This window comes from Erinaceus europaeus, chromosome 14 (assembly GCF_950295315.1).
Source record: "Erinaceus europaeus chromosome 14, mEriEur2.1, whole genome shotgun sequence".
Classification (NCBI taxonomy): domain Eukaryota; kingdom Metazoa; phylum Chordata; class Mammalia; order Eulipotyphla; family Erinaceidae; genus Erinaceus; species Erinaceus europaeus.
In genome coordinates, this window is record NC_080175.1 from 34,642,857 (window position 1) to 34,661,312 (window position 18,456).

Here is an 18,456-nt window from a genome sequence, read left to right on the forward strand (position 1 = left end):
CTGGCTTTGAAAGTGACTGGGATCCATGTGGATTCAGTCGACTAGGAAGGATCGTCAGTTTCCCCAATGAATGGGTATTCACAGATGCACCACGAGAAGGTCGATCCAATGCATCCCAAATATGTGCACTAAACCAGATGCATCACTGCCCAGCCTGTGAAGCTGTGTTTTTGAATAAGGATCTGGAGATCAGGTAGAGCATACATTTTACCACACCCAGACACCTAGGTTTTAGTTCTTGCCTGTCACATGGGAACATATCACGAAGTCATATCTTCGTGAGTAGTGGAATGGTTCTGAGTATGTCTTCTTTTTTCTCTCTGTCTGAATTGAAAGGTAATAATAATTTTCTGTTAGGAATGGTGGGAAATCTGTAGGTATGAAGTCTCACACAAGCAAAACACATAAATGAGAGTGATTAAGATTTAAATCTATAGACTGAGACAAAAACCCTAACCCTCCCTCATTTGGATAATAGGTTTCACCTAGTTAGATCAAAATCTGACTAAAAAAGAAAAAGATTTCTCCAAATCTGAGATAATCCCTCTTGTCTACCTGTCCTGCAGCTCGGATTTTGACTTTGTCCTGTCCTCAAACCCAATCTGAATCTGTACCATGGACTCTCCTGGATTGCAAGTTTCTCTCAGATGATCTCAGAATTCTCCTTCCCTTAGGATTTTCCATTTCTCTGGAGAACACTGATTAATTATTATGTCTGTTGCAACTTCTCCTGGTTATGAATATTGAAAATATTGGGGAGGCTTATGCTCAGAAGAAAGATGACAGATTGAAAAAAAATGATAAAGCTAAGTAAGCAGCAGAGCCAAAGCTTGGAAACCCACAGGCTTTCAGTTTCTGTGCAAATACTGGCATTCTCTCCACCTCCATCCTCTCAGCTTTTAGTAATCACAGTGACCATTCACAGAATGTATTTATCAACCAGCTGTATTTGAGGAATTTTTTTTCCTCAGAAAAATGAACTGCACTCTTTAAACAATCCCCTTCCCAGCTCCAACCCTGGAGTCTTTGAAAAGCATATTGATTATAGAGCATGCAGCTGCAAGCTAGTTCATTTTCCATCCTCTTTACTGTGGCTTCTCCTCTGTTCTGGAACCTTCACCTCTCACCTTGCTACACCAACCTCTAGCCTCTGCTGCCCAAATTGTAGCACTACTTGCTGGGGTGTCAGAGGGCTTGTGGAGTATCCCACTCTCTGAATTTTGGACACTTAAGGATAAGGACTGGGTGTTGCCTTACATTGTGTTCTGTGTGGATTTCTACTACCAAGCAATTATTTCTGACCAATTTCACAGGTGCAGGGGAATGAATGAAAGATTTGTAAGAACATATGTGCATCTGGTAGTAGTATTGCCTCATGCACACAGTTTGCCCTGGCATAAGGAGTTAATCAAAATGGGGATGAATGAACAGCTAGAGAAAAGAATTGAGATGGGGTCAGTATTGTCAGCTAAAATTAAAACTTAAAGAACTAGGTTGATTAATGATTTTATTTATTTTTATTTTTTACTTGTTTATTATTGTATAGAGACAGAGAAAATCGAGGGAGAAGGAGTGATAGAGATGGTGAGAGAGGGAGAGGAAGTGATAGAGAGGTTGAGAGAGAGAGAAAGAAAGACACCTGAAGCCCTGCTTCACCACTTGTGAAGCTTTCTTCCTGCAGCTGGGGACCAAGGGACTGAACCTGGGTCCTTGCACACTGTGATCTGTGTGCTTATCCAGGTGCACCAGAGCCTGACACCAAAAAATTATTTTAAAATTAAACTTTATGTAATAGAGGAATTTAGGAACGTTCCTTAAACTCTCACAAGCTCTGCATATAGCATTATGTGAATGCTTGTGGTTTCCCCCCATAGGAATATTGTTTGTAGCAAGGGAAATAAAAATAAATTAATTTCTGGCACCACTATCTAGCCAATATCTAGCATTAGTGACTATTGTTTTATAATCTATTTAATTTCCTGAAGCATAAAAATTATCTCATGTGTTCTTTATTAGATGTTAGAATTTCTCACTATTCTGCTCAAGGTTAAAGATTATTTGTTAAAGCTAAAGCTATTCTATCTAATTCAGATTATGTTGACTGCTATGTTTCATTGGCTAAGGATATTTTATACTTTTAAACACACATTTTATTTTTATTTTTATTTTTATTTTTTTATTTTTTTACCTATCACCAGGGTTGTCACTGGAGCTGAGTTCCTGAAGGACAAATCCACTGTTCCTTGGCAGCCAGTTTATTCTTTCTGCTTTTCAATAGGAAAGAAAGTGTGTGTGGGGGGTATCCTGTGGAGCTGGGTGGTGGCATACTCGGTCAAACACAGGTAACTCTAAGCACAAATTCACACACAAGGACATAGACTTGAGCCCCCAGCATCTCACCCGCAGGGGTGACTTTTCATAAGAGGCGAAGCAGATCTGCAAGTATCTGTCTTTCTCCTTCACCCTCCTCTCTCAATTTCACTCTGTCTTATCCAATAAAATGGGGGGGGGGGGAGATGGCCACCAGCAACAGTGAACTTGTTGTGCTAGCAACTGAGTCCAGCAATAACCCTGGAAGGAGAGGGTGAGAGAGAGGAAAGAGAGAGAGAGAGAGAGAGAGAGAGAGAGAGAGAGAGAGAGAGGCAGTCCTGTGACCTGTTTGTCTCTATCGAAGTAACACACGGGGGCAGGGGGGTCAAACCAGGGTCCCTGAACATGGTATAGTGTGTACTTAACCAGGTGCTATCATATATCATTTTAAAATTGGTGAAGGTCTGTTTCCTATGTGACATTGTATTGAACATGAGGCAGTATTTATGGGAGAAACCTTTGGGATGAATATGGAAAATGCAGCTCACAATACACCCTATAGATTAATTAGTAAATTTCACTAAACTCTGTCGACTCTGCATGCTTTGGAGTTCTACAAAAGCTGACAACATTAAATAACGTTTGTGTGGCATGTTCTAGAAGGCTCCCCTTTGGCAGCTCAAAATCACTGGATGCATGATGGGGAGCAGAGGCCTCAGCAGAGCATGCAGTCTCATCTTGTATGGATCCTGACTTCCATCTGGTGGATTAGAAGCCATCTAATTAATTTCAGCCCTCCCATATGGCATAACACTTGCCAGGAAGATGTTTCATGATGAAGAATTCCTAATGACTCTTCAATCACCCCACAGAAACACTGATAGGTCCAATGAATCTGTTAATCATGCATTAAAGAGTCCTTAATATCTTCAAGGATGTTAGGATGCTGTATTCAGTTCAGAGAAACAGAGATCTTATATAGCAGATCCTGTTCTTTAGAAGGAAAATACAATTTGAAGCATGTTTGCACCATCAAGATGACATTTTTCAGTGGAGTCATGTAGACACAGAGCAGAGAGTGTGAAAGAGACCACTGTCTCAAAACTTTCTTTAATGGGGACAAGGGATTGGAGATGGGGATTGGGGGGTGGTCTCCATTCTGCAAGCTACCCAAGTAAGCTCTTCTGAAGGCTGCATCTCTTTCAATTTTAAGGTGGATAGTTAGGGGTAGATTTTAGTCGTTCAGTGGTAGAATCTGATTCTTGGGATAGATACTGAGGGTTTTATGTCATCTCAGAAAAGACACTCTAATCTCTTAGTTCCTTGCCCAGGTATTGAAGATGGAGGATATGTAATTAATGAGTACACTGACTCTGAATTCCACCACAGTATCATTATTTCATGTCCCTCATGTCCTGTTCTCAAATAAATAATCTCCATAGTGTAACTCAAACATATGAACAAAAGTCTTTACTTCTTTACCATAAAAGCCGGCCAAAACTGAATGTAAGGTGAATTCACCAAAGTGAGGTTTTCATAATCAGCAATGCCATGTTAACATGCACAAAATGGGGCTTAAATTTAACTCAATGTAGAATCTGCACATTTGTGTAGTTCATATTATCTTTTTTAGATTTTTAAATATTTTTAATCTATTTATTTGTTAGAGAAAGAAACTGAGAGGGGAGGAGGAGATAGAGAAGGAAAGAGACAGAGAGATACCTGTAGCCCTTCTTCAACAATTACAAAGCTTTCCCCTTCAGGTTTGGATCAGAGGTATGAACCCCAGTTCTTGGGTGTTGTAATGTGAGCCCTTAACCAGGTGAGCTACTGCCTGGCCTTTACTTGTATTCTCTGTACTTACAGCATACTTCAGTTATCTTTACTTCCACTATTCCTGCGCTACTTAGGAAGACCTAAAGTAAAGTTAGCTTCATTTTGCTTTCCCATTTATTCTTGGCTCTGCTGTTTATGCTTTTTGTACCATTTGCAATTATCTGAACATGGGAAAGTGATGCAAAAACTTCTGCGTGAGATAAAGTAAATCTTTAAAAGGCATCTATTCAGCAGACAAAAGCTATAAAAATTTTGTTTTTACTCACCCATTCCAGTTTCCTCTAACCAAATCAGCAGTCTTGATTATGGTGGTGGAATGTGTGGAGGATGGGTGGTGGTGGTGGTGGTGGTGGTGGTGGGAGGATTAGGAGAAAATAATAGGCTAAGGCTATATTTATCAGTGAGGAGAAGGAGAATCAGAACATCATCTTGGAAACTGTGATGCTGAGAATCAAAGCCAGGGGCTCATGCTTCAGAGTCCAACACTGTCCAGTAAGTCACGTCCCAAACTACTAATAGACACCTTTCAAATAGGCACCGGATTTATCTCTGGGGCTTGGTGGCTGCTCTACAAATTCACTACTCATGGTTATTTTCCCCCTCTATCTTCTTATTTTTTATTATTTGATAGGATAGAAAGAAATTGAGAGGGGGAGATAGAGAAAGAGAGACCTACAGCACTTTCTTCACAACTTGTGAAGCTACCTTATTCCAGGTGGGGAACCAGGGACTTGAATCTAGGTCCTTGCACATCATACTGTGTATGCTTAACTGTTATGTCACTACCTAAGCCCCATCCTTTAATAATTTAAAGGATGAAATCAAACTGTCTAGGCTAAAAGAAGCCACTGAAAATTAAGAAAAAATGCTCTAAGTCTTCTAACTTCACAAATCTCATTATGTCATGGTATTATTTATTCCTTTTAAAACACATTTGCGGAAAACATTTCTTAATTGCTTACAAGATGCTCACACACATGTGATGGGATTTCCACAGCTTGGCAATTGCTAAGTTTATGTTTTATTTCTGAAATTTCCTTTCCTTAATAATTAGAATATTACTATCTTTTCAACATACTTTTAAATAAAGCAGATGCCTGTAATATGAGGTAGTTTTAATTTAAGTCTATTACACTAGCTTTGAAATATGACTAAAGGGTAGTTGGGGTGGGCTAGGTAGCTCATGTAGGTGGATGCTTGCTCTGCCCTGTATGCGACTCAGGGCTTGGGTGGAATTGGAGCTTCATTTAGATACTGTGGTGAACTTTGATACTGTGAACTATTGGTACTCTCTTTCATTAGTGATTTATTAGTGATTTACAAGAATATAAGATAATAGGGCGATGCTTCCACACCACTCCTACAACTGCTGTACTGTTACATTCCATTTGCAAAATCTGACTCAGAGCACCATGAGGCTTGGGTGACAAAAACAGTATGTAAAAATGCTAAAAAAGAATCTTTACATTTTAAAAGAAGAAACTATCAGTAAGAAATGCTGGAAGATTATGAGGGTGACCAATAAAATTATTCTTGTTAACTTGATCCCCATTAAGCAAATACAACTCTGATTTTTCTCTCCGTCTCACAAGCTCTTCTTTCATATAACCCAATCTATTTATCACATGGTTTTCCATGTCTTATATGTAGCAGGAACATTGCTTTTTACTATTAGAGTCCAGTCTCTTAGCACTGTGCTCAGCAGTTATTTGACTTTTAAAAATACTTTATTTATTCATTCCCTTTTGTTTCCCTTGTTGTTTTATTGTTGTAGTTACTATTGTTGTGGTTGATGTTGGATAGGACAGAGACAAATGGAGAGGAGGGGAATGCAGAGAGGGGAAGAGAAAGATAGACACCTGCAGACCTGCTTCACCACCAGTGAAGTGATGACGCCCCTGCAGGTGGGGAGCAAGGGGCTCGAACAGGGATCATTTCTCTGGTCCTTGTGCTTTGTGCCACTTGCACCTAACCCACTGCGCTACTGCCCAGCTCCCAGATTTTTGACTTTTAAAATGATGTTTATATGTATTTTGGCATTATTCAACTCAATATTGGAAATTTTCGAACAACCATGGTTTGTTCTATACTTGGTTTAGTAATAGGTTACTTCACTTCTTACTTTAGCCTTACAGATTTTTACTAATAAAAGAGCATTGCTAGTAATTAACTGAATAATTTCTATTTCTTATTTTTGTATGTATAGCTCAGGCCTTGTGGTTACTTCTTTATATACACATATATATATATATATATATATATATATATATATATATATATATGTGTGTGTGTGTGTGTGTGTATGTACATATACACATATATATGTGTGTGTATAGAGAGAGAGAAAAAGAGAGAGACATTCTAGCACTGACGTTTCCTCATGACTTACCACCTCGCATGTGATGCTGGGGTTAAAACCTTGGTCACATATATGGAAAGGCAGGCACATTACCTACTGAGATATCTCTGACTCACTAAATATTTGTTTTTAACAAAAAATATTTACTTCATATAAGGTAAAGGGAAAATAGAGATAGTAGATGATGATTATAATGATGGAGATAGATTATAGATACATAGATGATAGAGATAGATAGATAGATAGATAGATAGATAGATAGATAGATAGATAGATAGAGATAGATGGATGATAGATATTTCCCAGAGCACAACATTGGTACATGTGTTGTCAAGTATTGAACTTTGATCTCAGGCATGCAAGTCTGGTATAGCACTAGCTATGTTCTTTTCTTGGCCTCGTTTTCTTATTTTAAGAAAACCAGTTGAAAATGATGAAAATATTGAGATCAAATCATTAGAACATTGGATAAATTTTATTTTACTCTTCTTTATCATATTGACTTGTTGCTTTTTCTTTAAGGATACCTGTCACTTAAAAGACTTACCAGGATTGAAGTCCCTTCTTCATAAACAGGACAAAGCTCTGGGCCATCCTTGTAAGTTCTGTCTTCCCCTCATGGTCTTGTGTATATGGAATGTCTCTCTTAGGTGGGAAATGTTAAAAGTTATGTTGATAGTAATGACCTCAATTACTTCTATAAATTAAAATCCTGGGAGGGTAAAGCTACAGAACTTTTGCAGTGGTTATTGTGTGAAACTATACACTGTAATCTTAGACTCTTGTAACATACAACCCATAACAAATAAAACATTCTAAGGAACACAGTTGTGATAAAATCCTCATTTAACTCCTTGCCTGTGAGGAGATGTGACAAAAGAGAGACTATGATAGGCATCACATAATCAGACAGTCAGTTTGAAAGCTGTGTTTTCTCCAGAATATTGCAATAGAGGAATTCAGACAGACATATTTTGGCTGATGTAGAAGACAATGAATGCCTTCAAATGAAATGTTTATGGGGGCTTGTGATAAGGAACTTGGTGCTGCTAGAAAGTAATTTTTTCTCATTCTCAAACAGCAGGAAGCTAGTCTGTCAGTGCTGTATCCAAGAGAAAATGAACCCTACCTCGTATCAGTGAGCTTGAGAAAAGCATCTGGAGTTCCCAAGAGAAACTGAAACCCCAGGAGACTCCTTGGTTTCTGTCCAGTGAGACTCTAAACAATGAGTCCAGTTGCCTTCTGCCAGACTTCTCAAACTAAAATTGAAATTGTTTAGCACTAGCCATTTTTGGTATTTGTTTGCACAGAAATAGAAAGCTACTCAAGAAATTCTACTCTATTGACTTTAACTCTCTTCGGTTCCCTCATTCTATAAGGTACAGTCATATTCCACAATAAACAGTGGATTCATTGTATAGGCATCAAGGCCCAGTGAAAACCTTGGTAATGAAATAAATAGATAAATAACAAATAAAAATAAACAACACTCATGGGAAAGGTAGATACATTTTTTTAAAAGATTCTAGAGAGAAATGTCAAAATAGTAAGGAGGTGAGGAAACCAAATCAACACTATCTACACAAAACCTACATTAACAATAAAATACGACATATATTCAGTAAACATTAGCAGAATCTATCTTATTCTTTATCTTCAGATAAATATCATGCCGTCTGAGATTATCAAATATTCTCACACAGAAAATTGATCAGAGAATATGTGATGCAAAAGAACTTTGAAAACAGAAAATTTTCTTGGAAGAAGGGTTGAAATGAGAAGATAAACACATGTAGCAAAAGATTCTTTGAAGATATAAGGAGGGTAATAACAAAATACAATTTAACTCCATTTTATTTATTTGTATTTATTTATTTATCTATTTATTTCCACCAGGGCTATTGCTGGAGCTAGGTCACCTCACCATGAACCCATCATTCCAGCAGGACAGCCAGTTTTCCTTTTTAATTTTTTGATAGGATGGAGAGAGGTTGAGTGGGGAGAGGGAGATAGAAACAGAATGAGAAAGACACCTACAGCCCTGTTTCAACACTTGTGAAGCTTCCTCCCTAAACGTGGGGAGTATGGTCTCCTTGTACACGGTAACGTGTGCACTCAGTGGGGTGCACCAAAACCAGGCCCATTTAAGAGCATTTCAGACTATTAAAGATTTGCCATATTTATTCAGTCTTCACCGTTTCTTGCTTAGGATGACTGCTTGATAGCATTAATAAATAATTCTAAATAAAAATATAAGGAACTATATTGTATAAAGGAACTAAAAGTTGTTTATGCACAACATAAACAAGGACTGTTGAAAAACTGCTTCACACAAATTCTAATTCTTGATATACAACATATGTTGGCTGAAGGACTAAAAGATTGACAGACTTACAGTGTTTTAATTATTATCATTATTATTTGTTCTTTATATGCTAATGTTTCTCACACCAAGTTGCAGATGTTAGCATGACACCAACCTGACTTCCCTGGGCAGACAACCTCACCAATGTGTTCTGTAACCCCACCTCTCCAATGCCCTGCCCCACTAGGGAAAGACAAACAGGTTGGGGGTATGGACTGATCTACCAACACCCATGTCCAGTGGAGAAGTACTTACAGAAGCTTGACTTTTTTACCTTCTGCACCCCTGGATTCATGCTCCCAGAGGGATAAAGAATAGGAAAGCTTCCAATGGAGGGGATGGGATACTGAACTCTGATGGTGGGAACTGTGTGGAATTTTACTCCTCTTATATTATGGTCTTATAGATCATTATTAAATCAATAAAAATAAAGATCTAGAAAAATCCATGTGTATCAAAAAATTAATACCGGTGCATGGCCAGAACTGAATGTTAGTTTTCTATATAAAATATTCTTTGGATAGTACAATAAATAGCATACGCCAAATCTAATGTTTATGTCACTGCTCTGTTGCAGTGAGGAACAGCTGGCCTAGGGGCCTTAGATGGTCTGCAAAGTCATGCCAAGGAAACTGTAGCTTTTGTTCATAACAACTGAAAGCACATATTTTTTAGGTTAATAGTCTTGTATGACCCTAGAATTATGTTATAAATATTTAAAAAAAAGAGCAAGATCCTCATCCTTGCTACTGAGTTTGCTCTTATCGATAGTCTATGCATTGTTGTCTTCACACATGTTCATTATGAAGGATAATTGTGTGAACACAAAGTTCACACATGGATTGTCAAAACCAAAACTACTAAACAATACTGAAACACATATTCCAAAAACTTACATTAAGTTTTAGTTTTAATTAAAAAAATATGTATAGAGGGCCACTGTCATAGCACACTGGGGTAAACTGGCGCGAAGCACAGTGATCAGTGGCATAGAGATCCTGGTTCTAGCTCTTGGCTCCCCATCTGAAGGGGGGTGGCTTCACAGGTGGTGAAACAGGTTTGTAGGTCTCTATCTTTCTCTCTCCCTCTCTGTCTTCTCCTCCTCTCTCGATTTCTCTCTGTCCTACCCCAAAACAACAACAGCAGCAATGGCAACAAAAACAACAAGAAGGGCAATAGAATGGAAAAATGGCCTCCAGGAGCAGGGGATTCATAGTGCAGGCAACAAGCCCCAGCAATGACCCTGGAGGCAAATTATGTATATGTATATGTATATGTATATGTATATGTATATGTATATGTATATGTATATGTATATGTATATGTATATGTATATGTATATGTATATGTATATGTATATGTATATGTATATGTATATGTATATGTATATGTATATGTATATGTATATGTATATGTATATGTATATGTATATGTATATGTATATGTATATGTATATGTATATGTATATATATGCATGTATACATATGTATATGTATACATGTATATATTAACAGAAAGAGAGAGGGAGAAAAAGAGAGAGAGCATTAACCAGAACGTCACACTGGTACATATGATTTTGAGAATCATACTTCTTCTTCTAGCGTTTGCCCTTCTTCCGTAGCCAGTCAACAGTGTCAGGTTGAGCCTGATGTAAAGTTTCGAGATCTCCTTAGAATCATACTAATTCAGCATAATATTTACCATGGGTGGAGGGAGGAAGAGAAAGGAGAGGGGGGAGCTAGAGGGAGAGGGAGAGAGTTCCTTACCTGTAGCACTTCTTCACTGCTTTCAAAGTTTCCCCCTGCTTGTGGGGACTAGGGATTGTACCTTTAATCTTCTCACATGGCAGTGTGTACACCTTACCAGATATGCAATTTGCTAACTGCTTAGCATTTTAATTAAGAAAAATTAATTGTGAAAAAATATATAATAGGTAAACCAACAATTTCAAAGTTATCACTGATGTTAAACTAATTTGAGTGGAGCAAGGTCCATGAAATGGTTCTAAATAAACTAAAAAACTAACAAGTTACAAAATACACTGCCATTGTTTTATATATGCATATATGATATTGATAAAGAAAAATTGAGAAAGAAAATGGAGGTTGGGAGAAAGAGAGAAAGAGAGACACTTGCAAGTACCTGAACCCAGGTCCTTGTGCATGATGACATGTTCACTCAACAAGGTGTGCCACTGCCTGGCTCCCATCAGCTCCATATTTGCTATCAACAAATCCTCAATAACTCTGACTTCTAAGTAAAGACTAAACAAGAGATATAAGGAATAGTTAAAAATACCAAATACTGAGATTAAAATAATAATTCATCAATACCCATGTCTTCCTAGAAAACCACCATGAGCTTGGGCAATGTATTCATCCATATTTATTATCCATGTTAATTACTTTCAATTATACTAACTATGGAAATTAGATATAGTGAAAAGCAATAAGAATCAAAGAGATTTCTGTGTTATCGTTCAGAAAATAAAACACAAAACTTGGAAATTTGATGAGATTTTGAGAGAGCTGGGAAAAGCAGAAACCAATACCATGTTCTCTGCAGGAATTTCCAACAAAGAGTTCTCTTGCAGGGAATTACCTTCGATAAGTCATGTAATCTTTCCAACCACCATGCACCTGCAGAAAAAGTTTGATTGCATTTCTTTAGCTCCTACCTCTGTCATCTATGGTTTGTAGTTGAGAATAGCCACCAAATCACTAGGAAAGGTTTAATGGCAAGTGAGAAATCACTGTCCACCTATCTTTATCCTAGAAATCAAAAACAAAAGACTACGAAAAAATACTGAGATCTAGTAAACTATATTGTATGTGTCTGTAACTTATATAACTTAGATTTATAATATACCAACATTAATGAGATGAATCTAAAAATGTTATCTATAAACAGATAATTTGAATGCTATGGTAAAAGGAGAAAATGTTCACTTAGGTCAATTTTTTTCTTCAAAATGGAAAAAGAAAACTGAAAATATATACAATAAAGACAACATACTTTTAAAATTGTTCTTTTAATTTTAATTAATGATTTCATAATGACTAACAAGAGCATAAGATAACAGGGGTACAGTTCCACATAGTTCCCACATGGTTCCAAGTCCCATCCCTTTCATTGGAAATTTCTTTATCCCTCTTGGAGCATGGGCTCACCTCCCCTCTGTGCTAGCTGGTGGTTTTGCTTCCTAGCTCCCCAAACTAGCTTGACCACTTACCCAGGATTACTGGAAAGACCTTCACCATTTCCCTGTTTCCTGCTTTGCTGACCATATATGGTGTAAACAAGTAACTATCTCTGAATACCCCCAGTTACCCCTTCCTCCCTTAACATATAAGGCTCCCCTATTCTTCCCCCTACTCCAATCTGTAAAAACCCTTGCTTGCCATACAATAAATATGCTGTTCATAGGCAAATAGTGTTCTGGGGTGTTCCTTGGCTTAAGCTCTTGCCACTATCCACAGGGAAAAAACCCCAGTGCTTACTCACCCCTGTTGCCCTTGATTTGACCTCTTCAGCCCCCTCCTCTGGTGGGCAACAGAGTGGGTCAGCCAGCTTGGTTGGATTGAGAAGCAGGGTCCTTGTCAGGACCCCAACACCCTAGAAGGATATGCCTATGGAGATGTGAGGTTCCGGTACAAACTGATGAGGTTATCTGCCTAGGGAAGTCAGGATGGCATCATGGTAATATCTGCAACTTGGTGATTGAAAGGTGGTAACATATAAATCAAATTGTTCAATAAACAGGAACTCAAAGATGGGAATAGAACAAATAAACTAGGGGTCTTCATGTGGAAAGAAGTTTATTTGGAGCATGGTCCATGTGGCCCACGACTTTAGTAATTTTTGCCTGAATCTGATAGCTAACATGCAGGTGGACTAAAAGTATTGTCTGGTCAGCTCTGGCTTATGGTGGTGCAGGAGACTGAACCTGGGACTTTGGAGCCTCAAGCATGACAGTCTCTTTGCTTAATCATTATGCTATCTACTTTAGTCCCAAAGTAACATACTCTTAAATGGATCACAAGTATTGCTAAGACAGAGGAAAGGAAATCTCTAGAGTTGTTGCTACAATACATGTCTCACCTGTTCTCATGTATATATCCATCATTTAAAAATTAAGCCAACAATTTAAGATGATCACTGATGTGAAATCAGTCTGAGTGAATCAAGGAGCATACAATACAAGGGTTTGTTGCCAAAAGTTCATTACATTTGTGGAAATTTAGTTAATGTGCATCTGAATGATTTCTTGTGACTCATTAAAGTCCAGGCCACAGCAGCAGAGACATTGCATCCTTATGCTGATTTATAGACTTCATATTCCTGTTTAACATGCACAGGTGACCCTGATGCAGGTGTTCCCTATATGTTTATTGGGATTTTCCAATATCCAACTTCTAGAAGGTTACTTACAGCTTGCTGTAAGACCCAGATGCAAAAAAGACATTTATACTATATGCAATGTCTAGGATACAAAGACCCCCAAGGACTTTCTAAATGAGTGCATAGTTCTTCATAGGCAGGAATCCACCTTCAATAGATGGTTCTGATTTACCATCCTGAATCACTAAAGACTGAGCCAAAATTTGGACCATAAAATATTTGGTCAATGAGAGTGGTGATTCAATTTGTATTTTAGTGGGCAGGCACATGTGTACACATGGAAGTACACACACACACATACACACACACACACACACACACACACACACACACACACACACACACACACACACAGGATTAGAGCAGAGAGTAGTTTTTAAACTTGAAGAAAATCCATAAATAAAATTAACTATTACCCACCAACCTGACTCAGGGCTTATATATATTCATATTTAGCATAGGAGCCTATGTAACCTCCTAGTCCCTGTCAGTCTAAGCTTGCAGTCCATGGCCACTGCTGGGACCATTCTAGGCTTCACTCATTTCAAGGCCAGTCTTCCTCAAGTGGAAGTGTAGGCTAAACCAGCCTCTCATCAGAGATTGGGACAGTCCCAGTCATTGCTACTTCATATTGAGTGTGAGGGGATGCATTGGATCGACCTTCTCGTGGTGCATCCCGTGAGTACCCATTTATTGGGGAAACTGACGATCCTTCCTAGCCGAATGAATCCACATGGATCCCAGTCACTTTCAAAGCCAGCAACAAGCAGACATCAGGCTCAACCTGATGCTGTTGACTGGCTACGGAAGAAGGGCAAACGTTAGAAGAAAAAGTGAGTGTGAGGCACTGGAAAAGCCCACAAGAGGGCTTATGATGATGTTCCTGATTGAAGTAACCAGTGATTAACCTTAATTCTGTTACCATAGAAAGGCCTTATGTTTTTATAATGTAAATAAATAGTCTTTCTTCTGTTAATTTGCATTAATTGATAAATTAATAAAGATGCTTTATATTTTTATTTATTGGATAGAAACAGTCAGACATCAATAGGGATATGGGTGATAGAGAGGAAGAGACAGACACCTACAGCGTTGCTTTACGACTTGTAAAGCTTTCCCCCTGTAGGTGGGGACTGAGGACCCGATCCCAGGTCCTTACCCATTGTAATGTGCATCAAGAAGGTGTGCCACCACCTGGCTTCCAACAAGAATATTTAAAAGGAGGATTAGAAGAAATAACATCAGCAGTTATATTGCATATTGAATAGTTCTCTAATTGACAAAATAATCATAATGACATAAATTTAGCTTTCAAGACTGGGCATGTTCAGGGTGGTATGGTGTAGAATTGACACAATTTTTTATCTTTTGATTAAGAATTACATGATATAAGGCTCTTAAAAATAGGAGCTTGCTTACATTTGGTATAATATTAACAGAGCCCATTAAAACTAAAATGCTTTACCCCAGAATGAATCTATTTTGTGGCATTGTAAATACATTTCAATTCAATATTGTTAGTATAAAATGTTATAATGAAATAAATGTATGGTACTTTGGGCTAAAATCCCCCTACATTTAAGGATAGGGAAGCAGCACAATAACAGTATCATTTGAGACTATGGTTATGTGTAGTGGAATCTTAAAATAAAGGTTATTTTCTTTCACTTATAACTTCACTTTTTTGTCATTTTTGTTACTTAGAAACTGTGCTTTGTGACTTCATGATTTCACCCCTCCATGTAGACTTGAACTCAGGTTCTCATACATGGGAGATTGCAGTCTACTTGGGAGCTATTTCTCACCATCTTGTTTATAACCATGTTCATTAAATAATAATCACTGACTGTCAGTCAGAAAGTATATATAAATTTCATGTTACAGATTGATATAAAAATAACAGTATCCATTTTTCTACCCTATGCTTGCAATGAAGGCCATGTACAACTATACTAACCAGAAAGTACAAAGAGTAGTAGTTGCTGCATTAGCTATTATGAAGATGCTTATGTCTATATATTATAATTATGATACTACCCCATTTTCTTGGTAACAGGATAGTGTTGTGCATTTTTATTTTTATTTTGTTTCAGAATGATAAAAGATTATAGTCCTTCATAGTCACATATGGAATTTTTTCCTCTTAGTAAAGAATGCATGATATAGGTCTTATGATCATATAGTAAACCACTTTACCCATACATACTGCAGTTAATAATATAATTTAAAATTTTATTTATTTGCTTATTTATTTGTTATTGGATAGAGACAGAGAGAAATTGAGAGAGAAGGGGGAGATAGAGAGGAAGAGAGACAGAGAGACACCTGCAGACCTGCTTCACCGCCTGTGAAGCCCCTCCCTTGCAGGTGGGGAGCCAGGCGCTTGAACCTGGATCCTAACTGGTCCTTGGGCTCGGCGCCACGTGCGCTTAACCCGCTGCACTACTGCCCGACTCCGAATAGTATCATTTTTATAACTTTCATTGTTAAACAATAGAAATGAGAATAATTATTTTGTGCATAATAGTATTATACTTTATAATAGAGATCTTTATGTTGTGGATGTTCAAATATACACAAGGCATGTAAATTATTTGTACTGAAATACACATGCGTAAGTACATCTGTCACTATATTTCAAGCTATAAATAGGCAGTTTGAATTACTGACCAGAGTTAGGTACGTTTGATTATCATAAAAAGTAACTATAAAATTAAGTTTAAATTCTATCCACTCTGAACATTTATAATATTCTCACATTTGTAGTTAAAACTTATTGTGGTAGTTCTTAGAATTCAGACATGAATGTTTCAGAAATTTTGAAGGGAATAATTTTAGCCAATTTAGAGTTATTCAAGCATGAAGAAATGACATTTCATTGACATTTAAAATAGATTCTCCCTATGAGTGTTTTAGAAATATTTTATTCTGAAGCACTAAACTAAGGACCAGATTATGAAGGGATGATTTTGAATAATATGATACACTTTGATCAAAGTAATAACTTACAGAAATAATAAACACTCTAATAGCATATCTGAGAATATTCTGCTGAACTGTAGAGTTTTAATTTGATGGGGGTATAATCATTAATTCTGAGCCAAATTCCAGCCATTTCTAGATGCAGAGGTTTACTGAGAAATTATATAATATCTTAGCTAGTGTTTGGAAACCATGGTGATAAAAGCATGCTGATTGAATATATTTTTATATTAAAAGATAAAGTATTTTTTCTTTCCATGCAGTTAGAGATAGTGAGGTTAATAATTCAATGTCAATATTGGCAAAATAATTGTCTGCAATTATTCCAATGCTTTTGAAAACTTTTTTTTCTTTTGTAAAGTTGTTTACTGGTTTTCAATGTTATATTTAAAATAATTATGGAAATATGTGTGACTGTAATTTTTTTCCATAATAGTTTCCTTAGCAGTAATGTAAATTACAAAACTGGAGAAGGTAGATTACATTTCACATTTCATAATTATTTTCATTGATTTATTATCCAGAATATCCATAAAGTCATTATACATCAAACCAGAAATATGATAAGATAAAGCAACCTACCACCAAATTATTATTACAATAAAAAACAAACTCAAAGCAGAATTTGACTGAATTTGGAGTAGGGCACCAAACTAAAAATCTCTGAGTTGAGAGTGAGGGCGGATGTTTGGCTTCTGGGGGGTGGTGCAGATTTTGGTGGTGAAAATGGTGTTTATGTACATTCTTATTAATTTGTAGTCCTATAAATCACTATTTAGTTAATATGAGAAAAGAAAAAATTGATTGGATGTCTCAAACTTCTTAATGCACAGACCATAGGCTGAGTCTTTGATGTGTTAATTCTTTTTTTTTTTTAATTTTTAAAAATATTTTATTTATTTTCCCTTTTGTTGGCCTTGTTGTTTTTTATTGTTGTTGTAATTATTATTGTTGTTATTGATGTCATCGTTGTTGGGTAAGACAGATAGAAATAGAGAGAGGAGGGGAAAACAGAGAGCAGGAGAGAAAGACCTGTAGACCTGCTCCACCTCCTGTGAAGTGACTCCCCTGCATGTGAGCCAAGGACTCCAACCCGGACCCTTAGGCTGGTCCTTGTGCTTAACCCACTGCTCTACCACCGGACTCCCTTGTTGATTTTCTTAAAAGCTTGAACCAGGGAGAACAGAAGCAACCAGTGGCACAGCTATATACAAATAATGTCAAAGGACATAAATTATGGTGATGTTGTATATGATACAGCAATTCCTAACAAAGGGATTTTTCAAAGTTTACCTAATTGCCAAATAATGTGATTATAGCAATACTATCTATTGCCTTCTTAAACCCTAAGACATCAGGAACCTTCCGCCTCCTCTATAAAGCCTATATTTCCCCCAGTACTGGAACCTGTAGGGTAGGGCTCACTTTCCTGCATGTTTCTTTCAATTCATACCAAATAATATTGTGTCTGCTGATCCCAACCTAAAGAATGCACCAAGTAACACCTCAGCATGCTTCAAGGGAAAAAAAATTAAAAAAACAATGAAAAACAATGTTGAATTAACCTCATGTAGTTAAATTATTGAAAGCCAGATGTAAACACAATATCCTTAAAGAGAAAGGGGGTGGGGGGTGGGAAGGTAAGGAGGAAAAATAAAAGAGAGAATTATATGTGAAAAAATTTATAAGAATAACAGTTGAGTTTTCTTTGAAATAAATGCAAAGCAAAGAGGAAACATCATTTAACTGTTAAAAATGTCAGTCTAAATTTTGCATCCAGTAAAAATATCATCCAAAAATAAAAATGGAAAAGCTACTTCAGATGCATAAAAGGTCATTTATTTATGAAGAATCTTGAAATAACATTTAAAAGCTAAAAAAAAAAAGCCAGATAAAAATTTAATCTATTGAAAGGAAGAAACAAAACAACACATACTAAATTTTTGGATATATGTAATGATTTTTCATATCTTTTAAATTTCCTTAAAGTATGTGGATTAAATGATTTTAAAAAGTGTGTGTTTACAAACTAGGGAAGAAATTGATATACTTGTATGTTGAGTTCTTATGAGTGGCCATGATATTAATTCCATGAGAAATGTTATGTCAATAGAGTTTTATTGTATTCAACCTCAAAAGTAATTACTAGAAAACAACTAACATCTACATCAAACATAAAACAGAGTCTAGTTAAAGTAGTAGA